This window comes from Equus quagga, chromosome 21, assembly GCF_021613505.1.
Source record: "Equus quagga isolate Etosha38 chromosome 21, UCLA_HA_Equagga_1.0, whole genome shotgun sequence".
Classification (NCBI taxonomy): domain Eukaryota; kingdom Metazoa; phylum Chordata; class Mammalia; order Perissodactyla; family Equidae; genus Equus; species Equus quagga.
In genome coordinates, this window is record NC_060287.1 from 20493011 (window position 1) to 20520696 (window position 27686).

Below are 27686 nucleotides of genomic sequence, written 5' to 3' on the forward strand. Positions count from 1 at the left end.
TCTATAAGGTTAAAAATTGTGTTAATTCTGAATTTCAAAATCGGAAAGTATTTTAATGAAATAAACATGTAAAGCCTAGCACATTAAGTTTATTCAAATCTTTACTACTGCTTGATTCTATGCAAATAATTTTGCTTTGCTTTTGATATTGGGTGATTAAAAAAGTCACTTTAGTAACCAAAATTTTCAGTTAAACTCTTGTAAACTCTTGAAAGTCTATAGTCTTAATTATTATCATATTAAAATCATATTAAAGAGATTAAGCTTAGACAAACACAACAAACTCTAGGATATTTCTGCTTTATATTTTTAAAATTTTATATTACTATTTATTTTAATGGTCTGAACCATCTTAACTATTTATAAATACAATTTAATGCTACTATTTGTAAATTCTGGTTTGTATTCTACTTTAAAGTTTCTATCCTGGAATATTCTTTAAAAATTGTCCTTTACCTCATTGGATTGGTGAAGAAATTTCCCTTGCTTGGATTCACTCAGATAATAAGACAAAAATCAAATAATTGAAATAAAAAACACAAATTCTTTTTTCCCAAGATTAAGAAATTCCATTGCCAATCAAGTGTTCCTATTCTTTAATCACTTTATGCATGACCTCAAACAAAAGTATTAAAATGACATTCTTAGTTTTTCTTGAAACAGTATTAACTATGCTTAATACAATATCTTGGCAGTCAATTGTCAACTGATGTTGTACCTCCTGTGATTGAGTGATAATAGGAATCCCAATAACATCTTTAAAATATTGACCACCATGATTTGTTTTTAGTTGAAGGAATTAGAGGAACACATGAAATTGACTAGAAATTTTTAAAGAGTCATACATTTAAGTAGATAAATCTTATTATTTTAACGATTTCAAATATATTTATAAATATGTTGTGTATTATAGAAATAATAATGCATACATAGGTAAAATGTATGGGGCTGGCCTGGTGGCATAGTGGTTAAGTTCACATGCTCTGCTTTGGGGGTCCAAGGTTCTCAGTTTCAGATCCTGGGTGAGGACCTGTGCACCAATTATCAAGCTAGGCTGTGGCAGGTGTCCCACATACAAAATAGAGGAAAATGGAGAGAGATGTTTGCTCAGGGCTAATCTTCCTTACCAAAAAATAAAGAATAAAAATAACCTTCTCCATTTTAATCATACCCTGCCCATAATAACCAATCAGATATTATGACTATTAAAAAGTTTAGTGTTTATGTAGGCAATCATCTCATAGTTGGTTAAAAAAGCAGAGAGACTAATGTAAAGCTGTTAGCTGTAGGACCCTGAGGAAATACCTTCCTCATAAGTCTTAAGTACCTCCCTCATAAAATGGTTGTAAGGATCAAATGAGTTCGTATTTTTGAAGATCTTAGAATACTCCCAAATCCCTTTGTAAAGCATGGTAATTTATCTGTTGGAATACTTATGCATTTATTCCTATGAAGTATGGGAAGTTGAATCACTGGATCAAATTTGGTCCCAGAATCCCTGGTGTGCTCTGTGGTATGTGCATGCCAGGAATGACAAGGGAAAGTATTTTTTTTTAACTGGGTACTCTAAACGGAGGTAACGGAATTCCAAGGAGGAAGGAGATAAGAGTCAGCACTAAATTGCCAAATTCAAGAAGGATGTGACTACTATACTGGGAAGCAGATCACAGCTGGAATCAGAATGGCTTTACCTACAGAGACTTTTAACATTGGCTAATAGATCATGAAAAACCTAGGGATGAAATCACAATGATAAATAATAATGATAATCATTATCATCATCATCAATAGAAGCAGTAAGAATAATAACTAAAATGTTCTTGATTTATGAAGTGAAAAATGTCTAGGGCTTCTGAACAGAAGACTGACTCGAATCACCAAAAGAAAGTCACAGCCTAGTTCTCAGACTAAAGGCTTATTATATCCCAAAAACCTATGAATGAAGAGAAAGCTGAGTACCCTTGAGGAAGAACGCTACATGCCAAATTATAATACATATCTTCTTCCTAACTTTTCCCAAAGCAGTCTTTGCAATTTACTGTGTAACAGAGAAGCAAGTATAACTAGAAAATGGTAGAAATACTGGTCACTGAATTGACAGTAATTCCTGTAGACCTGGGAAGAATATGGGCCTATGGAATTGAGGGGACTAATGGAGTTTTGGGTCCTGGTGGGTACAGTGAGTCCTGAAACCCACCCTGTGTTTAATTCCCCAATTTCAGAATGTATAGCCTCAACAGATATACTCAACAGCAGTCAGAATCTCTGCATTGATTTCCTGACCCGTGAAGTGAGGGCTTTTACAGGAGAAAGGCCAGGTGGAAGCCCTTATAACTATTTCTACTGATCATAATGGTATATACTAAAGCAATATCACATTCATTGAAGATTTCTAGAAATTATTGCCGCTATCAAGAACATGAAGGATGAAAGGTTGACGACTACTAACATGTCCCACATCTCCATTCAGTACTCCCGTTTGGACTCTGTAGAATTCAGAATGACCTTGGAGAATGACAGTTTATTCTGTAAACTAATACAGAGAGTGGCTCCAAATTACAGCTGCTGTTCCAAATCTGGTTTTGATGGTGGATAAAATCAGCATATTCTCTGGCAACAGGTATCTGATATACACCCACAAAGACATAAACATACACACACACACACACACACACACACACGTATACACACATATGTGAAATTAGGCTACAGTAAAGAATTAGGAAAAAAGCAAACATATATATGAATAAAATACACACTTACACATATAATTTGTTTATTTTTGTTTTTCTTTAATTCTTTACTACAGCCTCATTTCAGGGTGACTTGAAAGGTAGTGGAAAAGTGAAATCATCCCAGTGGACGGAAGTTCTGACAATGTTCTTCGTTGTTATTTTTTATTTGAAAGAGAGAGAGACAGGTATGGATCTATACTCATGTGCAGTGGCTAATAGTATGGGTCAACATGTAGTGACTTGGAAGGAACAGAAAGAATTCTGGAAAGATTTATGTGTCCCATTTGAATGCTCAAGGAAGAGTAACCTAAGGAAAGTAGAGTATTATCAAGTGGTAAAGGTGATCTGTTCTGCGACTGTCAGCCTCTCTCCACATCAACCTGTGTGTTTAACCAATAGGTTCATCTACACAGTGTCATGATGGTATCTCCAGAGATGGAGATAATGCCTGGGCTCAGCAACATGAACTTGAACTCACCCAAAGTCATCTGACTGTACTCATCTGCCCAGTATAAAACCTGCCTGCTGCAGAGAACAGTACCGAGCCTTAACGTAACACTATTCCCCAGTGAGGCCAACCATATACTGGATGGCGAATTGTTAACATTTCCGTCATGGAAGGCATAGTGCTTTGTTCTCACTGGAAAATAATGTAACCATAATTTTTTTTCACTGCCTGTGAATATTTTTCCAAAACCATCATCCACAGGTTATAGAGTGTCTCGCTCACTTTCATATTATACAATAGAACATTGCCTCTGACTAGGGAATTCCTTTACAGTGTGTGAAATGCAGCCATCAGTTCATACTCTTGGAATTTACTGTTTTTTTTCTCATCACCCTAAAAGAGTGTGACTAATGGTACAACGTACTTGATACAGCGCCTTGAGGAATCTGACTCTGTTGTCAACACAGTGTGTGGCTCTGTTAATGTCTACCAGGATGTGGTATTTGCTTTGAATCAGTGACCAATAAATGTTGCCGTTTTCCGGCTTCCAGGATTCACATGTCTGGCAAGCAAAGGGAGAAAATGTGAGCAGCTCCTCTCCTTACTACTTCTTATGATCTGCTGTTTTCTTCCCTTACCTGCACTGGTGGGCTCTGCTGGCCTAGAGACCCCAGTTGGGAGTGCCACATTTACACTTTGAACTGAATAAGAAACAAGAGCAAGGAAGAGGGTCACTACATTCATTTGGCTGATGAATTCTGATCCCAAATATGGTAAGGGGGAGATTTTGTGGGACACTTTGTACTCCTATTTAGTTAGGTATGTTTTCATGGGAAATGACATCAAAAGAAAGATTTGTTAATTGCTCAGACACTTCCAGAAAGAAGCTTTGGATTGTCCCAGCAGGAATTCCTTCCCTAGGGCAAAGCGAATCTGAAGTGGATGGTAGAAGAAGGAATTTATACATACTGGTTAAGGTTAAGACTATGTGATCTGATGCAAAAATGAAGACCACAATAGTTACCTTTCTTTTTTAATTTGATGTCATTTTATCTATCTACCTACCTCTCTATCTATCTAACTATCTATCTATAAATATGTCGTTTCCTTTCCTCCTCTCTCATTATCTTACTATCTACAGAGATATACAAATGGGTTAACATTAGTTTATCTTGTATCTCAGTATTTAAGTTACAGGAAATCAAAGAGAAGAATGTGGCTTAGAAGAAGAATGAAAATATCTCGAAGATGGATAAAGTAGCATATGGGGAGTGATGTGCTGATAAATATTTAACAATCAGCTCTTATTTAAAAGAAAAAAAGGAATTTGTAACATCTTTTGATTTCCATAATGGCAAGACTCTGATTGCAGGTTGTCAATGTGGTGTCAATGAATGCAGGTTTGGTAAGAGGTTCACAAAATCAGCTCTCATGAGCCAATGCAAGGCAGCTCCAACACAGCAGTGCATTTGGGAATTTGTAGATCATATTCTTCAAAGGCGGCCAAGAGATTATCTCTCTCACATGTGTTTTGTTTTTTTTCTTTTGAGGAAGATTAGCCCTGAGCTAACTACTGTCAATCCTCCTCTTTTTGCTGAGGAAGACTGGCCCTGAGCTAGCATCCATGCCCATCTTCCTCTATTTTATATGTGGGATGCCTACCACAGCACGGCCTGCCAAGCAATGCCATGTCTGGACCTGGGATCCAAACTGGTAAACCCTGGGCAGCCAAAATAGAATGTGTGCACTTAACTGCTGTGCCACTGGGCTAGCCCTTGCACCCAGGATCTGAGCCCACGAACCTAGGCTGATTAAGTGGAGCACAGAACTTTAACCACTCGGCCATGGGGTTGGCCCCCTGGACAATCTTTTTAAAGATGTCTGTATAAGAAAAAATATTGACCGGTAGAGATAGTGTCTCCTTCCAGAGCAAAGGGCATATTTGTTTACTATCTATTATAAAATATTTACGTTCCTTAAATCCATTGGGATCCATTCTGTGTGCAGTTGTACATCTAGGCCCATCCACATGGCCTCTGTGGAAGTTGGAGCAAGGAGAACTGACAGGCACTCTCGTGTTTGTTTGTGCTGCCTGTTGTACCATGCGTGCTGCAAGCCTCTTCTCTGATTCTGGAATCTTGTGTCTTCTGCCATCCTCTGTGAAACTGTGGCAACCTATCTTAGCTTGAAAGTAAAATGAAACGTCAGACTCTTCACCATTCTTGACAATTATATTCCAGAATGAGGAGAAAATTTGAACAAATGTGATAAATTTAAATCTTTTTTTTTCCAAATAGCTTAATACTGAAGTTTTTGAAAATTCCTTAGAAATTTGCATTTTAGGAGTTTATTAGAACTGTGCTTTAAAATGTTGAGAGGGCACATTTTTCAAAGTTGTGTTCTCTTTGAAGTTTATTATCACTGAAAATCTCTACTGAGACCTTGTTAGAAACATATTTGCCTAAGTAGCATTGAAGTTAAAATAAAATATAACCCTCCTCCACTATCTAATACTTCTTTGTCTAGGCAAAGCCATTCATTGTTTATCATTCTAATTTAGTTTTCCTCAAGATTATTTTTATTTCTTTTGAGTTTTAATTATGCTTCCAATCCATTCCATTTTATTTAAAATTTACTTTGCATCAATGTTTGTATAGCATTTAAAATTGCACATTTTAAAACATCTGTTTCAATTAAGCTTTCTCTCTTATTATCATATTTGCTGCAGCTGTTTCTACCACTGAATGTCTGATACCACAAGTTTGTTTTGCTTGATTTTTCAATTTTGTTTTCTTATTTTAGGAGGAAATGCTTTTTGAAAACATCTAGAGTAGGGCAATCATTTTCTTATTATTTTCTTTGTATCTTTCTATTTAGTTCATCCTTTACTCCAAAGGAAGTAAACAGTGTTAACACAAGTCCATAGAGAAACACCAACAATGAGGAGAGCCACCTGGGAAAAGTTTCACATGCTCAGTTGGGAGCAGCGCACCAGGCTGTGTCTCCTAGACAATATCCGCAGACAGGAATCTGAGAGCCGGGTAACTGAAGCTGGAAACAAAAGACTGAGACAGCATTCTTCATCGGACAATGCCCAGTACCCTCTACCGGACCCTTTTTTCCTTTTTCTATAAGAGTGTTAAGAAAGACTACTGCAACAGATAAACATAGCTATTGCCGTTTAAGCTACGGAGTTTTTGACTTTAAGTCATTGTGTCGGTTTAGATCCAAAGAAGAGGCAAACAAATCAATGTATATCTACGTATATCTGAATTCTCAGAGCTGGTTCCATCACTCACATCTTTCAAACCCCTAAAAGGGATTTTAAGCCCACTATTGCTAATATTTCTTGGACATAATATGCCATTGTTTTTATTACTATATGTGTATGTCTTATATGTTGTACTATTATTTGAACCATCAGAAATAAAAATATTTTGAATTAAATGAGACATTTAACAGTTCTCCTACATTTGCAACTTCCCATTAGAAACATCCATAATGAGAGAGAATGTTTATGGCAATGAAACAATGTTGCTTAATAGACTAGAGAAGCTTAAAGCAATTTCATGTGTATTATGCCTAGGCTCTTTACATCAATGTTCAAGGAATCCTTGTAGTCTCCATTTTGTGGAAGAAAAAAGCTGAAATTCAGACAACTGTAGGTGATCTGTCCACCCAAAGTCACAGGCATACCAAGTGACCAAAGTGGAAGAGGAACCCTTGTCTTTTGAATTAAATTTTAGTTTCCTTCCCTTTTAAGTGTAAATAATGGAAATATCACTTCTCTGGACATTTGTGTTTAATTCACTGTAATTGTAACATTTGTTTCTCATTCCAGCTCCATCAGTGACAGTATTTTGTCAATGAACAAGTGATTTTGACTCTCAGATATTCATTTTTTATTCAGATATGAAATGAAGAAGTTTGGATTAAGAGTTGTAACTTAGATTTCTTCCAGTTGTAACAGTTTCTGGTTTACATATTATTTCATGCAATTCCAAGTTTTCTAAAAATTATAGTAAGAATCGGAGTTAACATTATATTAAATATATTACTCACACATACTTGTATTGTGTAAAAGTTAATATATTAGGTAAAATATATCATATACCCTTGCACCTGTGTGCATATGTGTGTTACTTCTGATACTTGTGGAGAAATAACTAATATTATAATCTGGGCATTTTCTACAATAATCCATATTGCCAGAATTAATTTTGTTATATATTCTCCAATTTTCTTTTATTAAACATTAATTTCTTTAAGAGGTAAATATTTAACTATATATTAAGACATTTCAAATAGGTAGTGGTAAATTTTCACTTATGCAATCATTTTAAACCAATCTAGGAAGTATTAACCCTTTTACTAATGAATATTTTATGACATAGTGTATATTTATTGTCTATTTTCAGATGAATTTTGGCAAGGATTATTTTTGATACAGTCATTGATCTTTAGTGGTAAACATCCTATTTTCTCATACCATTTTCTCTCTTCTTTAAAAATTGTCAGTCTTTTCTTTGCCTTGGTAGTGACATTGTTAACAAAACTTAGAAGAGTAGAAATCTAAAAGAGGGTTTAATTGTTAGGTTATAAATGATAGGGAAGAGAATAAAAAGTACTCTCCAAATTCTTTTGAGTTGGTCAGTTAACGTAAAACAGGAAAATTATGTTTTGATTTTTTTTTAGGTGTATGATTCAGAGGCTATTTGATAGACACAGCCTCTCATTTATCTTAACAATGCAGGAGTCTTGTTAGAAATGAGGCAAATCCTTCCTTTTAGGTAGTTTATAATTCCAATAGAAACATGTTTCAGGTTTATATTCACGAACTATAAAATGAGAAATTCCTCTTCTAAAAGTAAGAAAGGGAATAAAGGAAATTCATCATACTAACATATCAAAGTGATGCTTGAAAAATTTTACGTGAATAGCTACACTAATTGCTGGGGCCATTCTTTGCTCACATAGCTATTTATCAAAGACAGAATGGTAAATATAAGCTATGGTTGATAAAATCCTTTTGAAAATATTAAAATAAATTATTCGTATTGTGCACAGATGGCTAAATGTAAAAGTACCACATGATATATTCAGAGATTTTTTTTTCTTTATGAATTGGGTAGGATTTCAGTGAACTAAATACACACAATACCTTTAAATGAATTATTGGAATGATTAAGTTTTAGGAGACTTTTAAAGTATGAAAATCCTGAGACACCATCATAATAAATTGCAGTAGGGAGTTTTGGAGTTAGTTTAAATGTATAATTCACAAAAGTATGGAATCTTAGTTTTATGAAACTGCAATTCTATGGGAGGATAAATGATGAATGCTGATATAAAGGTCAGAACATCCTATTTTCTCTCCATTGTATGAGCTCTCTACTTCTAAAGTCGTTAACGCTATCAGCATGAAGGCTAATAGGTGATTTTAGTCTTTCACTTCCTGATGCTGCTAGAGGCACTCATCTAAGTGCACTTGGAACAGAATATTTTCATACAAAGAAAAATTACTGCCCTTTCCTTCTGGTCAGTCATTTTATTTTACCTAACAAAATATTGTAGTTTGTTGTCCATATACTCTCTAGTAACATGAAGATTGGTAAAAATGTTCTTCTGGAATTGATAGGATATGGTGGGAAGAAATAATCACATTGAAGAAAATGATTCCTACATTCATACAAATCCCAATTTTCTTGAAATTTGTTCTTGGGCAAGTCCCTGGCAATATTACCTCTTTGAATCATTTCCTTAATCTATGTCATAGTAATTCTCATCCTTGCTCCCCATCAACAGCGTGGTTACAAGTTAACTAATAACCCTGGGGCAATATGTTTATTTTTCTTTCATTTACTAGAGCAGGGATCATCAAACTTTTTCTGTAAATGGCCAGCAAACATTTTCTGTAAATATTTTAGGCTTTGTGGGCCATGGTCTCTGTAGGAGCTACTTAACACTCAATGTTGTAGCACAGCCTGTGCCTAAATGAGTCAGCATAGCTGAATTCCAATAAAACTTTATTTACAAAAACATGTGGTCATATTTTTCCTGCAGAAAGTAGTTTGCTAACCCTTGTGAAATAGAGTATAAAGGAAAGACTCAAGCACTCTTAAAGTCTGAACATGCCAGAGATATGCAATTCCTGGAAACTGGTCCTGGGTGACTCTTCTTCAATTAAGCCATTTTAGAGGAAAATACTCAGGGAAGTGTTGGGGTTGTTACATGTTGCTTGGACATAGTGGACAGGAAAACACATTGATTGAGTTTTCAGAACAGATGAGAGGGTCCTGGAAGATATAACCTGACTTTCTTCCATATGAATTGTAAATGAAGTTTTTTGAAGCCCTCATAGGATCCTCCTATGTTTTGTGAATGTCAAGTGGCAACAGAGAATGTTCATGGGGATTTGAGGGACCAAGAAGATTGCTTTGCCAGTGAGGAGAATGTTGACAAATGTTCTGTTCTATTTAGCCATCAGTTTTTATTGAAATTTATCCTTTTTTAAGAGGGGATCATAAACGCCTCCAGCTTCTGTGTGTCTCCATTGTCTACCTCAAAACTAGCTGTCGTGGATGTCGGGATCAAGGGCCCTTTCTGTAAGTCTCTCTTGTGTGGTGGGGCTTAATCTCACCCTGACAGAAGATGATAGCTCAGCTATTGTCTATGGCTGTATATTAGGCTAGACGAAGGGTAGAAAGAGAATCAAGCTACTCTAAATGGTATCTTTCCTATGGTATATTAACTATTCAATGAAAAACAAAATATATCAAGTAACTAACATAATATTATTTATTGATTTGTGCACCATTTAATTAGGTTTTTTCTTCATATAGGCATAGACTATAAGAAGTAAAAGATTTGGTTTGTGTCTCTAATAAAATACCTCTTGCAACACTCATTGAAATAGCTCAATAGTAAATGGGCTCTTTTAACACATATTTATGGAAGATTGCTCTGTCTATACAATGAAACTAAAGCTTTTTTGTTTGGGACGAAGGATATTGGTCTACTCATCTGTCTCACTTTACATCATCTGGTAAATAGCATTATCTCAATGTTATTTAAGGAGAGAAATATGGTGCCATCCCCCCAAATCAGATTTATTATCAATGTTTAGAGAGCTATTGACATACTTTCCACATTTCAATGTATTTCATGATACAAAATATTAACAAAAAAGGACGTTTTAAATAAGTGGGCATTGAGAGTTATTCTTAGGTCTATGCTGTGGTAGAATATAGTATCTTAAATCAGATGGAAGATGTCAGCCCTACTGAATCATCTGCTTAGGTTAATTGTTTCCTATTTCCTTGGGCAGACTATTTATTTGATATATAGTCAAGGATGCTTCTTTAATTGTGTAATTATGCCTTATTGTATGAATTAACATTCAGAAGCTGGGGATATTCATGCATACATATAAATCAATTTTACATATGTACTTTACTCAGGCATATGTTTATTTATTCATTTCCCATTCATTTAACTTGCATATACTTTTGGGCCCTTTCTCGCTATTAGGAACTATCATTTAGAGTTTGTCTTGAGCATTTTTTAAGAAATTATCTGCAGTTTTATTTTCCTTGGAAAGTTTAAACAAAAGGTTTGCATGATAAAAATTGAAGTTTATCCATATACCTATAAAGAAAAAGGGAGAGGAAATTAATATTACTGACCACCCACTGCATACGAGACAAAATAAATCTCACAGATTCCTATGAGTTAGGCTTTGGTCAATCTATTTTCTTAGTAAGGAAATAGGAACTGGACACATATTCCCCCAAAGAACCCCAAGCTGGATGATCCTTAAGGATCCCTAAGGGTTGTAGCACATTGATTAAGGGGAAATCAGAAAACGAATGAAGTTTAAGAGAAAACAGTTGAGGAATTGGCAATATGCTGCCTGTCTTTCACTTTCTGTCCTGTGTTGCACAATGAAACCTTTAGCACACTGAAGAATTTCACTTTTAACTTAGCACTAAACCTTCCTTGACTCTTATTTGCTTTACCTATGAGGAGTAATTAGTGTTGGTCAATCTATGTGCTCATATGTTGAAACATCCTTTGAGCGACCACTGACTTTGCTCCAAATAACCTACCCAATTCAGCTGTTTTTGCTTTTCAATTATAGATCTTTGTGGACCATAAATTCACACCAGCCCACACAAGTTAAGGATACTGTTCTATTTCTCCACTGTCTAAACCTGGATCCCAGGAAATTCTTTCTTTCCATGGGATGGAGGGGACTAGGGAGGGAGAAAGCAGCAAAACAATATGGTTATCGATGTGACCTTTCTTAAAACAATACAGGATTGTTCTACAATAATGCCTTCTCAAATTTGGAAAGATAGCTAATACTTAGATTTCATATTGAAAGTAAAGAACACGAAGTTCATATCAGGGAAACAGAAATGTAAGAAAGCTTAAGAATACAGAAATAAGCTCCAAGACCTCAACCTTATTGCCAAGGTTAATTGCATCCAATTTAATTCTCATTTTAACCCCTTTACTCTCGAATACATTTTTTTGCAGCAGTGAGGACAATATCTTTATTTTCTTTCATAAAGAGAGGACATAGTTACATTGACCTGCTTCTGATGAAATCATTTCATTTCCCTGAGAGCAATTAGTAAATACATTTCTGAGCACTGAGTGTGTGCCAGTACTTGTGTTAGATACATTTGACATGAAATATCTAAACACTGGCAATCTTTCAATGCCAAGAATAACACTGGAGAAATGCTTCTGACTAACTTCTCGAATTTATATTATTTTTTCCTCTTTCTGAATTGCAGTCACCCTTAGTAACACAGTTGAATATTTCCTCCTGTTTCCTATCTTTTATTGCATCCAGCCATGAAGAAGTACCATTAATTGACATCATCTTAGTGTGTTCTGAAACATTGAGTGCATTTGGGCACTGTAGTAATGTCTATATTTTCTTTCAAGTATCACTATTAATTGTAATTTCTTAACTGATCCCATGAGCTAAGTTGTCAGATACTGTTATTCCCATTTTTCTCATAAAGAAAATGTCTTACAATGATTAAATGGCTTTCTAATGAAACTGATATTTTGGAACAGAATAAATATTTATATGCTGTTTGTTCTGATCCCAAGTTCCATGTCCTTTTCAGTGTTTAATTTGCTTCTTCTTGAAAGATTGAATTTCTAAGAAGACCACCCAACTGAACTGCTGACATTTCTCTAACCATATAGAACTCTTCTCTATTTAATGTAATATTTTTACCCATATGATTCCAAATTGACATCTAGCACAGTCTAGGGAATAATTCCATTTGAAGAAACTGGGAGTAGTGTTCTGTCAATGTGTAATATTTTACGACTCTTAACTTTACAATAAGACTGTATCTATGACACCAAATATCTCATTGATTTCATTAGACTAGTGCAAAGTTCACAAAACCTAAGTACACAACATAATACAAATGAATGATTTTATAATTGATATTTTTTATCATGATCATTTTACTTTGTAAGTGAAGCATTTGCAGATATAGTTTATAAATGAGAGTGAAAGAAAACTATGTTGTCAGTTGAGACAGTGTAATTGGATGATCATAAGGAAGGGTTTGTCAGAAAAACTTTCTATCTTTTTGTATTCATTGACTTGGATAGTACTCACTACACAGTTGATACTGTATGGATTAATGAAAACTGAAAAAATAAGAGAAAGTAGGTGGCTATCAGAGATAATTTAATGAATGATATTTAAGGTAATAATATTCTTTCCATTACTGCCATCTACTGTATAAGTAGTTATCTTCATGTGTCATATCGTATGTAGTGTTTGGTAAATATTGTGGCAGTATGTGAGAATCAGCTGGGAATGTACACCCAAAGTGCAGACTTTCTGTTTCAAATAATGTGAAAGCTATTATATACGTATATAAGAAAACATTTCAGGTTGGGGGGGAGTAAAATCCTGGATAAAATAGACAACTATTATTACATTTAACACTGAACTAGCAAAAGGGTAAAGATACTTTGGAACCCACAAACAAAGATAAAGCAGAAACTGTGAGTCAGAAACAAACATAAGGCCTATTTTCACACTAAGGGATTCTGCCAACCTCTGTAAAATTAAAATTCTGAAATGACAGTTGCACTGAGCAGAAGAGACAGGAAAATAATCCAACAGCTACCAAAAAGTTTGGAATGTAATAGGAGAATGCCACATTCAGCATTGACTCCAGAGAATGACAGTCATAGTGGGGGAATGAGTGGAAAATAACCTAAGTATACAGAAGTGAACAGCAAAAAGATTACCTGAATGTGACACTTGACTAGAAGATAAAACACACACACACACACAGACACATATACACATATTTATAACCACATTGTTTATCTATAATCAAATTGTTGATTTATAATCAACACATTAATGTTACTGTGAATAAACCCACAACAATAACTATGAAAACGTAGACAAAATTAATATATTCCTAAAAAAAAAGTAAAAGTTGACTCAAGAAGAAATGGAGTAACTGAATGGTCCCAACACCATTAATGCAATCCAATTACAAATTAAAGAAATCCTTTACACAAAGTGACATATGCATATGATATAGAACGATTTACAGGTGAGTTTTACCATATGTGAAATAAACATAATTCTAATATTAGAAAAACTCTTTCAGAAAATAGAAAAACTGGACATTTTTCATCTCATTTTATAAGACGTATTTAATCTTGATGCCAAAATGATTGAAATAGATTAGAAGAAAGAAAACAATGCACCTTAATTTTACTAAAAATGTAGTCACAGGATCATAAATTAATTACTGAACAGTGCATTAAAAATATTAATACATTATGAAAAAGTTGCAGTTATCCCATGAATAAACTAAATTGTTGATATTAACAAATTTAATATAGGGTTCCCACATTAACGTATTAAAAGAAATATTATCTCAATAAATGTGGAAAATATGTACATTTCAAAATTATCTAATGTTGAAAACTCCTATGAAACTCAAATAGTAGGGAACTTTTTTATCTTAATACAAGCAGGTACAAAAACCTAAACACAATGATAAATGATGAATTTTTGAAAGTATACCTTTAGAGTCAGGGAAAAATTAAAGATTCCAGCTATTATCAATTTATTAAGAAATGTATATATTGAAAAGACCTGTAACTGTACAAAGGCAAGAAAGATAAATCAAAATTTCATATTTGGAAAGGGAAAAACAACTTGCAAAATATTTAATAGAATATACAGATAAATTACTAGAATTTATAGAGTCATATATAAAATTTGGTGTTCAAAAAAGTAATATGAAATTCAAGTGCACTTCTAGGAAAATTTATATAGTTAATGTAGTTTACATGAATGACTTTTAGAGTTTTAACAAATAACATAAGTCTATAAGAACACTAATAAAAATTGTGTGGGCTACTATTGAAGATTATTTAACAAAATCTTGAAGATCTTAAAGAAATATCTAGAGACATATGCTAGCTTGTGGATAGGAATATTTAACATCACGGATATGAAAAATATCTCCAAATTATTTATTGGCATTCAAATAAAATTTCTAACTCAGTTATATTACCCGACAAGCTGATTCTAATATCCCCCTAGAGCAGGGGTCTCAACCTCAGAACTATTGACATTTGGGGCCAGTTTAGTCTTTGTTGTGGGGCTCAGTCCCTTGCATCATTAAATATTTATCAGCATCCCTGGTAACTACTCCCAAGATGCCGTTCATAGCAGTCAAATATGTCTCTAGACATTGCCAAATATCTCATTCTGAGTAAAATCACCCCTAATTGAGAATCTTTCATATAGAGGAATGAATGACTGAAAATAGCCAAGACACATTTGAAGAAAAATAGTGGGAGGGCTTGCTCTATCAGATAGTAGGTTATAATGCTAAATTTTAGAGATTAAGAATGTGCAGTACTAGCTATGCATTAAGAATGTGTAGTAATATTGAATAATCAATTATTCAAGAATTTAGTCATGAAACTAGTGGTTGTTCATATGGGGAAAAAGGAAATTCCATCCATTATTTATGACCTGAAAAAAAGTCAGTAACAAGTGAATAGAGAAGTAGATGTAAAAGGCAAAATTATAAAACTTTAAAAAGCAATAGGGGAGAATACCTTATGAATTTGGGTAGGAAATTGTAAAAGACTAAAAATCACCAATCATTTGGAAATAATGTATGTTGACTTATCACATATAAAATGTTATTTATTTAAAAGTGCACAATTAGAATGAAAATACAGGCCACAGACTGCCAGAATAACACCCATAAGCAACCAAGAATTTTTACCCCAGTTGTATAAATATTATCTATGAATCAATGAAAACAGTGACCAAATGAAAGTGATTGAAGAACATCAGTGAGTATTTCACGGAAGAAAAAATGCACATCCGCCAGAAACCCGTGTAAAGAAGCTCAATCCCGTACATAAGAAAGAATGACTTTAAATTCATAATAAAATGCAATTTTATATTCAGCTATTTGATAATTAAAATTCCATTAAAATCTATCTATACTAAGTGTGTAAGAGTGTGAGATGACAGACTTTTCCATCCTACCACTAGTGGAAGTGTAACTGGTACGTTCACGTAGAGTATATTGTTTTGGCAATTTCAATAAAGATGAACATGCACCTTGGTGGATATTCTCTGTGATTCTCAGGAATGCCAACTCCTGAGATTCAAAGGAAATATGTCTTAATAGGAACAATCAATATATATGTATTTAAATTTTATTAATATTCTTTAAGCCAAAGAGACTCATTTTACTTAATTTTATCTTCATTATATTTCATAATAAAAATTTTCAAAAGGAAAATGTGAAAAAATATTGCCAATACAATTGCTGTGACATATCACTGCTGTTAACATCCAGCACATTTAAATGGTCTACATGTTTGTTCCGGTTATTTTAACATAGTGGGTTATAAGACATCCTATTGGAAAAGAAGTTAAAAATTCAATTTAAATATCCAACTAATATCGAGTTATACTGACAGTCCACTGAGTTTAATTCACTTTGTATACATAGCTACTAGTCTGCTGTCACATTTTATAAAAAGAGTTCTGACAAGACCACACATCCATAGTAATTTAAGATAGCGATGTGGAATGCAAATGAACTAGAAAATACTGCATTAAAAGCTCCATAATATCTAAATTAGGATAGATATATAAATACTCTCATTTTAGGTAGCTGCCAGCATTTTTGACTAGGTAATTATATGTATGATTATGTTTTTACATAAACCAGAATGATACCAAACTGAAAGGAAAAAGAAGAAATATGTAGTAAAACTGAGTATAAATACAAATATCTCCAACATCCTTAGGGATATTTTCAGAGGATCTTGGTGTTAAACTTATATTTCAAATATTTAAAATATATACTTCCCAGTGTGTTATGACTTTAAAAAGTTCATGAAATCAAATATATTATTTTTTCTTAGTGATTTCTTGAATTGTTTTTGTTCTTAAAAAGACTTTCTACTCTTAGAATTTGTTTAATATTCCACAGCATCAGTATCTTATTCTTGGTCTCTGGTGCGTGCCTTTTTTTTTGCATAAATATATATATTTTTTACATAATCGTCAACCAAGTTATCTGCTTTCTCCTCTTTTTCTATGTTTAGATTATCTCGCTTATGTATAACATTTTGATTTTGTAACATCGTATCAAGTTTTAATAAATTTCATATGACCATAATATTTTAATTGATCACTTATTAAAATATATGTGGTGAACTCTGTTCTAGTTATTGTAGAAGAAGCAATTTCTTGCTTCCATTAATCTTGCATTCTAGTGGGAGGAGACAGAAATACAGTTAATAAACAAGAAAATATCAGACAGTGAGCAGCTGGTTTAGATAGATTAGGTAGTAAATGATTAGGTAGATTACGTAGTAAATGATAGCCTGATTTAGAGGTCATGCAACATCCGTAAGAGCCTTCCAGAGAAGATTGTGCCAATTATGAAATTGATTTAGTGGGTCACGACAACATTTTAAAATGTAGAATAAAATCGCAGCCTGCGGCAAAAATAGCATAGCATAGGATAGCGTACAATGGAAAAATCAGGTGCTCTGTACACAGAGAATAAATATTCGGAGAAATCTTTTGTGTGCTAAATGTGTGTGAAACTGCATATGTCTATGTGTGTTTACTTATTTGTGTACTGGATCACCATATAAAATGCATTTCTTACCATCAATCCAGGTCAAAAAGTTTAGACAGCATTAAGACACCGTAAACACCCTTTTATAGATATCTACTTGGAATATGAGTTATTTAGCAATTACTATACAATCGGTTCCCTTCTAAGCGCTTTCCATTTAATCCTCAGAGGAATAGTATGGAGTGTATTAATATTATTATCGTTTTCCACAGGAGGAAATTGAGGCACCAGACAGGTTAATGACTTAAGTGCAGTTTCAAATTAACATTAAAATTGAATGTATGCTCATATCATTGAATACACTTTCAAAAAAGAGTTTGAAGAGTTGTTTTTCACGATTGAGAGAGAACAACCATTTTTCTATTTTGGAAACTTTGCTTTGTTTACATTTCAATATTTTACTCTTAAAAATAATGCAACGATCTTTTGTAGATAAAATTATGTACACATCTGACTATTTCCTTGGAAGTTTTCTTGGATGCATTTAAAGCCCCAGATATATTTTGACAAAATAATATCTAGAAATATCACTGAAATTTATGCACCAATCAATAGTACCTAAGAGTGTCTTGAAAGTGGAGGTTGTCCTGTCTGAGTCCCCAGTTGCTGGGACAAACCTAGAAAGATGTCTGCAGGGCTACATTCCATTCTAGAGGTTCAAGGGAGAATCCATTTCCTTGCCTATTTTAGCTTCTAGAGAGTGTCCTATTTCTTGGCTCATGGCCCTCTTCCTCCAACTTCAAAGACAGAAAAGGCAGGTTGAGTGTTCATATCAAATCACTTAAAACTTCTGTTTCCTGATTCCCATTTTAAGGATCTTTATGCTTACGTTGGACCCCTTTGGATAATCCAGGATAATCTCTCTATTTCAAAATCATTTTATTAGGAACTTAATTATATCTGTAACCTTAATTCCCTGTTTCTGTATAATCTAACATTCACAGATTCTGCAGATTAGGATGTGGACATCTTTTTTCAGGTCAGCGTCATTATTCTCCTTCCCACACACACCTAGGGAAAATTTCACTTCAGATGTCGTCCTTTTCAATTTAGAATTCCCATCCTGTCCTTCTATATAGTTTCCATTTCACTGCTGATATTCCCCATAATTTCTATTATCATGTTAGTCTTTCTTCTATGTCTTTAAAACACTTGTACTATTGTATTAAATTCTCATTTGCTAATTTCAATTTTCTAAATTATTTCTTTATATGATACAAAGTATATGTAAACCCCACCGCATTTTAATAAAGACTGTACTTTTAGGATTTCAGTCAGCAGTTATGATTATCACCAACATGTACTCTCTAGTACCTACTTATAGGAGTTTATTTCTATTCATGCTGCCCATGATCTTTTAAGACAACCCACTTTAGAAAATTAAAAGCATGTCTTTAACTTTCTCTGATTATTGGTATTATCATGCAAACTTTTCTAATGCTTGACAATACGTCCTTGCTCTTAGGTTTCCCTAAATCCCACCCAAGTATTTCTCCAACATAGCTCTCTCTTTGGTGTATCTACTCCACAGAATTTTCATTTAGACTCTGTCTCCGTACTTTAAGTACCAGACCTGAGATGTCTGTTTTGTGGGTCAAATCTCGACCCCTGATCCATTAATGTAGGTACACGAGGGAGGGGTGTTAGATTGAGATGATAGGGAGAATGAACATCTTTCTTTATATGAAAATTTGACATTGTTTTCAACAATTCAGAGCTTCAGATAAAGAATCACTTTTAGATGTTTCAGAATGAAATGTGGAGAGATACAAGAAGATCCAAAATAGGTGTCTATGAGTGCATGTGTGTGTGTGTGTGCATGTGTGTGTGTGTGTTCATTCCTTGTGGCCTGGAGCAGAGTTTAAGAAATTTTACCTTTTCTCCTGAAATAGGAGAAGATGAAGAATCTAAGAAGTTATTAGTCACAGTATTACTCTTTATATTCTTTATCTACATCCTTCTCAAAGAGTCAGTCCCTAATATGATTTCTTATTTTTATGATCTCAAAGATAGGATATTTTTTGGTTATGCTTTTCCTATACGTAAATCTGAACTCTTTGTTAGTGACTTTTGTGTGTGTGAGCATGTGCATATGTGTAGGTTGTGGATGTGGGTGTTGGCTGAACTCTCTCCTGGCAGGATTTAATACTACATTATAAAACAATGCTTATCTTGTCTATATTATTAATTTTCATTTATTCGTTGTTATATTTCTAGAGCCTAGCACAAAATAGCATTTGTTGGAATAATGCTAATGAGTAACTAAATAGTTATTTGGGAAGAAATTTGATTTAGTAAGAAATATCTGTAAATAAAACCTGTGTCAACAAAATGATAAACTTTGAAAATACACAACTTACTCTATAACTTTTTTTCAAGTTACCAAGATAGGTAAAGTTTAATTTTATTACATTTATTACATTACACACTCAAAGTTTGTAAACATCAATATGACATGCATCCTTTTGCATCCTGTCAAAGCTTATTGCTATCTAGAAAACATTAATAAAATCACTCCTACTGACAATACAAATGTGAAGGATTTCTTTCAAAAAGAGTAATAACATCGAATTTGTCCTCTAGGAATTATTTTGTGTTTTTTCCATTCTAAAGTGCATATTTCATTTTTATCACCTCTTAAAGTAAACATCTATGTAATGTGGCCTCTAGTTATGGCCAAGGAGCAGTGAGGTGTAAACAACTAGACGTTTAGCTCAGGTGAAGCAAGAATGTGAAAAGTCATGCATGCAAAGCAAAATGACCCCAGGGTAGAAATTGAATATAGAATTACCTTATAAGCAACAGTAAGCAATTTTATTACAGGAATAGTATAATGCAGATAAGGTAGCAAAATATTAAAAAACAGATTCTAGAACACTTCAGGGTGGTGTCTTATCAACCAGTTCTTTTTTATTTCTGTAATTAAACTCACTTAAACAGTTGCATTTATGAAATAAATTAAATTATTTGCTAACCTACTGCCATCACATTTATTTTTCTTCCTGTCATAGAGTGAATGTATATGTTTGTGTGACAGGTAATAACTCAGAAAAGAAAATGAAGTTTCAATTCAGGTGATTTTGTTGATGGCTTGCCAGACAATGGCCGTGTTTTGGCAGTGCCCGTTATGATGGGGATCACAAACAAGCAGAAATAAGATAGGGCACTATGAGAAAGAATTCAGGCATAAGGGAGGTGGATGAATGAGACACACTGAATGTTGAAGCCAGAAGGGACTTAACTAAGAGCAGGGAGAAGCCTAGATAAAGTCAAGGAAAAAGTACATCCACTAAATAGGACCTAGACATGGCGGACAATGTCACAGTGAGGGGTATTTTCTCCCTGAGGTTATGGTGCAACAATAAGTCAAGATTCTAGACCTTCCATCTTAGGGTACACCATGATAATCAATCAATTATTATTTATGTTTAGATATTGATGAATGTAATACTAAAAAAAGATTTGTTTAATTCTATATGTACTGTGTGCCAGGAACTTTACAAATATTTACCTTGACCTTTTGATAATCTCAAAAGGCAACTAATATTAACATCATTTTACTGCTGAGAATTTAGGTTCAAATAGCTTAAGAAATTGGCACAATATAAAACAGAGAGTAAATAGCAAAAGAAACACGTATAAATTTTCCCTGTAACACCTCTTGTAATCAGGAAAGTTTGTAGGCATGTGTATTGGAGAACTGCCACCAGTGATCCTCATCTTTTTCTGCCTTTTGTCATTATTTTTCTCTACGTGTCACATCCATTTTCTATTTCTGCTGATTGATTTTCTCCATGGAGAGAAACAGGAGCAACCAGCAGCTCCTGGACTCATATTTTCCAGTTTTTTCATCCAAGGATAGGGGTATTATTCTCTGCATTCTGATTTAAATATCTCCAGGAAAGGACTCTAACCGGCCTTTGGTTTAGGCCATTCACCCAGTCCCTGACACTGTGATTAGGAAAGTGAGACTATATGTGTGGTCCGGCGCAGGACAGGCCCAACCCTAGTCCAGACACTCATCAGTAGACAGAATCATTTAGGAAGAGAGGGTAGTCTTAGTATGCCAGGGCAGCCATAACAAAGGTAGCACAAACTAGGTGGCTTACACAACAGAAATGTGTTGTCTCCCAGTTGTGGAGGCTAGAAGTCTGAAATCAAGTTGCCAGCAGAGTTGATGTTTTCTGAGGGCTGTGAGGGATGGATGTGGTCCAGGCCTCTCTCCTGGCCTTCTACAAGGCTATCTTCTCCCTGTGTCTCTTCATATGCCATTATCTCTGTGCGCAAGTCTCTCTCCAAAGATCCCCTTTTCATAGGGACACCCATCACCTCACTTTAACTTGGTAATTTCTGTAAAGACCCTGTCTCCAAATAAGGTCACATTCTGAGGTACTTGAACTTAGGAATTCAATATATGAATCTTGGGGTAACACAGTTCAACCCATAATAGTGGTTCTCATTTGGACAATATGGTTAAGGTTCACGGCCTACATCGTTTCCTGTATATTACCTATGATTGGAATCACATTCAGTAGCTCCGGGCAGATGATGTGTAACCAGGAAAGGTTGTATCTCTGAGGTCCATACAATCTAGAGATCTGGTAGTTTAGGATTGCTTGATATTTTCTGCCTTTTTCACTGTATTATTCAAAATGGCCTGGCTTTTCAAAAGCTTTACATTATATCACAATATATTATAGCACTTTTCCCCCAAATCTCTAATTATAGGAATAATTGTCCATGTACTATCTTGTTCACGGTGTATAGAAATATTCACCTGAAAAAATTTTGTTCCACCTGTATTGTTGACATTGCAGAATAAATAAGGCACCTGCAGATGAGGATATTCAATAGGGTATAATTAATTTGCAGAGTCAGCACATTGTTCTGGGTGGATGATCAAGTTAAATGAGTCTAATATCACCAACCAGCCAGCGTGAGAGAAACAGATCATTAAGCTTATAATATTCACAGGTAATAAACATCTGAAAATAATCACGGGATGCTTCTTGCCCCATCCTATGATTATATATCTAACTCCTAAAGATGCAAACTAAATCCATAAAGCTATCAGATATTTTGAGAAATGAGTATATAATGTACTTCAAATATATTGTCGACTTCCGTTTGTCAGGTAATTACATTAATGAAATAACCAATTTTATTTTAATGGCTGCAAAAGTGGCTTTTTTTGTGTGACTTCATCGTGAACATATTTGTGATTAAGTGACAAGGCAAGACTGGCAGCAGATTAAAATGGAACCAATCTGCCAATATCAAATACTGCTAGCTAATGTGTAATTGATAAACAATGTTACAGAAAGCAGGTGTTATACAATGAAATCAAATGGAAAGCCTAATGGTGGATGACTGATGTGCAGACACGTTCTAATAATGTCCTAAAATACAACTCAAAATGAAGCAGCTCATTCAGCCCTGTGGGGAACCGCAGGTAGAACTCATCTCTCTGTTTTTCAGCCCAATTAAGGTGACTCTTTAAGCAAAGGCAATAAGACTAGGCATTGTGAATACCAGCTGTAGACCCAAACTAGGAAATTGAGAATACTAGAGCCATATCAGCCCTTTTGGCTGCACACAGAGCAAAGGATCACTGTCAATAAAAGGTGGTTATGTCATCTCCCCAGAGACATTGGAGAAAAGAAAGAAAATCAGCAGAGGAAATTTAGAATCATAGAATCTCAAAATTAGAGGAAAAAATATCAAGAAGATTGATCTGAGTACTTATTGGTTCTGAGAATTCATCATAATCACCTGGTGAACCTTTGACATATTCCACATATTCCACTTCATGCCTTTCTACTTCCCTTATTCTGATTTGACAAGTCTATACTGGGACCCAGGAGTGTCAACTTTTAAAAATCTTCTAAGGTGATCTGTTGTTTCTCCTTTTAGCTTGCCCTCTTACCTGTATCCCAGATGAATGGTGGTCAGTTTCTGCTCTGAGATAACTTGGAAGAGGGGAGGTGTAGGGGAAGAGAAACATTATACATTCTCAAATGAGACTCGTAATCCACATCACATATTTTGGTTATTTTGCACATCAAAGAGACACTGGCAACTTGAAGTCATCCTCACCATCATTCCATGTAAAGCGCTCATGTTCAGACTGTGGGGAACACTCTTTATGGTAAATTGGACATGGCTGATTAATCAGAGAATTTTTTATTTTTGCTGTAACCAAACTATGCTTGCAATTTCACTATGATTTGTCAAATGGAGTTGCGTTGTAATCTGGTTTTATCCCAATACATATATTGTCATTAAGTATTATCTATGATCTACTGGTCAACCATTTCTAACCTTCAGGCAAACTGTATTCTTAAACTAAAACTTCTTTCGGCATCGGCATTAAATCAATCTCTAATTTGTAACACTTGCTGACTTGCGCATTGTAAATATTCCCACCATGGGCAATTTCAAGCTACAAATGGGACCTTAGTGAATGCAGAAATGGGAATGTATTAGTTTCCTAGGGCTGCTGTAACAAAGTACACCAAACTGGATGGCCGAAAACAAGTGAAGTCTATTTTCTCACAGTATTTTAAAAACAAGGTTTTGGCAGGTCCATTCTCTCTCTGACATCTCTAGGGGAGGATCCTTTCTTCCTGCTTCTTAGCTTCTGGTGCCTGCCAACAATTCTTAGCCTTCCTTGGCTTATAGATGCATCATTCCAATCTCTGTTCCCTTGGTCACATGCCATTCTCCCTCTCTTTGTCACTCTGTCCAAATTTCCCTCTCCTTATAAGAACACCAGGCATTGCATTAGAGCTCACCCTAACCCAGTATGATCTCATCTTAACTTGAGGACATTCACAAAGACCTTATTTACAAATATGGTCACATTCACAGGTTCCAGGTGTTGAGATTTCAATATATACTTTAGGAGGACACAATTCAACCCATAACAAGAAGAGAGGCACAATAGTAAGTCATTATATAATATTTCCACCATAGAGATGCACTAGATATACATAAACTCAAAAAGATATTTAATGGTAAATTTCCAAAATGTGATTTTTGAGTATTTATTATCCTTTTAATATAGTTTAATAACTATAAGTTTATATAATTTCATTTTTTCCAATGGCTATGTTTAACAATAGTCATGCAAAACTCTTGAACATTTAATAATTGACTTTCATCATGTGACATGAGCTAATCCCAACACACCACTGATTGACAACAGGATATGAACTAAATTTGGAAAATATGATGTTGAAAATGGGAGTTAGGGGGAACTAGACAAAGTCTTTTCCTGGCCTGGATTATTTCTTCACTTATTACAATGCTAAACAAAACCAAACTGCCTGTCACCCATTTTATCATGATTAATGAGGGAGACAATGGTCAACACAAGGAATATAAGCAATTCAGGTACTACTCTTTGTTTATAGACAATGTTCCAGTGGTCTTTCTCACAGGTCTGCAAATCTTGGAAACGACGTACAACTGGCCTTTTTCTGAACTATCCTTTTAAGAATGTTTCTACAGTTAACCCTGTGGAATACAGAAATAGTGTCTCTCAAATGATGGATTTGTTTACAGGCTTGGAAGATACAGATAGTATTGCTTTCCAAAGGGCAGATGTACTTTCAGTATATTAAAGATACAGTTTCCTTCTAGAGCAAAGGGCAGGCATTCTATTGCCATTATAAAATATTCTGGTGCTGCTCTAATTTCATGTTCCTCTCCTCTCCTCAACACACTGAGTGTGTAGATTTCATCCAGCCTTCTTTGAGTCACACTGTTGGATGCTGGGGTCCATGGAACTCGTCCAAAAAATAATTACTTTCTGGCTACTGCCATTGCGATGAGTAGACAACTGTCCTTATAAGCATCAATGAAAATATGGTCAGCTAATTAGTCACCTTGCAAGTAGGGCAACATCTCCAATCTTTACTGTTTTGTACATCCTCTTTATTATTGAACTTGGATTACCTCATCTATAATATTTTGTTAAATGAGCCTAAATTTAATGCTTTCTCTATCCTTAGGGAATGATAATTTAGCTCAGCATTGCTCTTATTTTTGTTTGTTCCGTTTTTTTCTCCTGATTATAGAATCAACAAAAATAACACAAAATTCTGCGTCTTATTTCTGCACATGGAGTTGACATTCTAGTGGAGAGACAGAAAATGATAGTTAAAACATTCTCTATGATTAAGTAGCGGTTAAGTGCTACTGAAAACAGAGCAACTTTAGTCAGAGAGAAATGCAGAGATGCATGAGAGGGTAGATGGTCCCAAAAGACCTTTCTGATGAGTTGACCATTCAGTAGAGACCTTAATGGGATGAGGTCACAATGTGCATGTCTTGAGGATGTGAGTTAGAGCAGAGGGATTGTTAAAAGCAGTGGAGTCAACTCACAGATATATTTTGCATGTTCCAGGAAGATACTCAGGCCAATAAGGTTAAGAGCCTTTCTCAAAGTGAAGTGTGCAGTAGAAAATGTACTGTCTGAGGTAGCAAAGACTCAGATCAAAGAGCACTCAATTTAGAGCAAGTGTGGGGAGTTAGGAGACGAGAACTTTGGAAATGTGAACTATTTCAGAAGAAAGACCAAGTGAAACAGAGGTTGTACCTTTCTTTTGTAGTTTTAAGCCCAGGAAAATTTTAACTCATTAAAGATTTCAAAGGAACTTAAAATATTAGGATGGAGAATTAGAAATAAAATACATTTGCTAACGTGCTGTTCATTTATAATTGAGTGAACAAAATCCATATTTGTTGAAAAACTTTATCATATAATTTTTGTCATATTGTTTATCATCTTAATTTTAAATTGCAAGACATTAATCATTCATAAACTTATTTTTTAATTAAAATGTCTATATATTGGTATTTTCATTTCTCATGAATTGGATTAACCTTACCTTTAATAGTGTATCCTTGTGCTCAGCACCAAGCAAGGCAGAACAACACATATTTTGTTTGAAAATAACATACAATAGAGGAGGCAAAATAAAATGATTCTCAATTCTGAAGCAAAACATTCAAACCACTTTTATTTTATACAGGGAAATGGTTCCATGCTAAAAACTCAGTGCTCAATTTTTTAGCTTCAGCAATGCTTATAATTTCCTGCCAAGATTAGGTAATGGACATCCTGTATTGTTCCCTTGGCCTCACAGAAGGAAGGACGTACGGTGACAGGGCTTTGAGGAGGAAGTCAACAAATTCACAAGCAGTGATTCTAGATGTGCTTTTTCCAGAGGCTACACATAGATTCAGACAGTTCATGTTTACAAATGGAAAGTAATTCATGTAACATACATTTTGTTATCATTTGTAGAAGGAAAGTATATGTCACTTAATATAAAATGTTCCTAACATTTTAAAATATGAGTTAACACTGCCACATGGCAGAGTTAGTTGACCCCAAATATCCATACTCCCTCATGTTTCCAGTTCTTGCTGTAATTGGGTTGTCAAGTAACTATTTCTGGCCAGTAGGCTATGAATTGAAGTCATGTGTGTCTGTTCCCGGATGAGGAGTAACTTATCCAGATGCACAACTTGAAGGCAGAGCAGAGCCACCTGCCTTTAGTGAGCTCTAAATAAATAAACGCTAAAACATTTGGTTTTTAATTTCTATGGTATGTTGATTCTGTAGCATGCCTAACATACTGAGTAGTATAAAAATCGGAACCTGAGTGAAATGCTGATGAAAAAATGGCCAAACAAATAAAAAGGCAAACTTAATTATATGATATTGGCTTAGTAGTTGGGTGGAGGAATGTAAGGAAGCCAATATCCAGGCATAAAGAGATGGAGATTCATATCAGCAGTAGCAAAACATGTGGCGAATTATTCCCTGAAATCGTTGGAAAGCAAATCCTATGCCTACTGAGCTTGTAGCTCTAGAGAAAGAAGTTAGAAACATGCTAACAGTGTGTGTGCATAGTTACGGTCTGCATTTATCAAGGTCTCAGAAGAAAGTGACAGTCTCTATAAATGATTGGTCCATTTGCAAGTGCCAAAATAAAAACAAATTCAGACTTAAGGAGATTTTATTTGGAAGGTTTATAGCAAAAGCCAGGAAAGGGACTGTTATGATGAGGGGAGGGGAACTCATAATAGGAAGAACATTCCAAGCAGGACATCTGCAAACATCTCAGGAGGAGTAAACAAGGCTAAAAAGAGACAAGTGTGGGAGAGTGGGATGACCAAGAAATGCTTTTCCCTGGGGTTCACGAATTCTGAAATTCTCAGGAAGGGGCTTTAAGGAGGGGCTGTATGTGTGTTCACTGTGGCTGATGGTGGGTCAGTGTTCAGGATCCT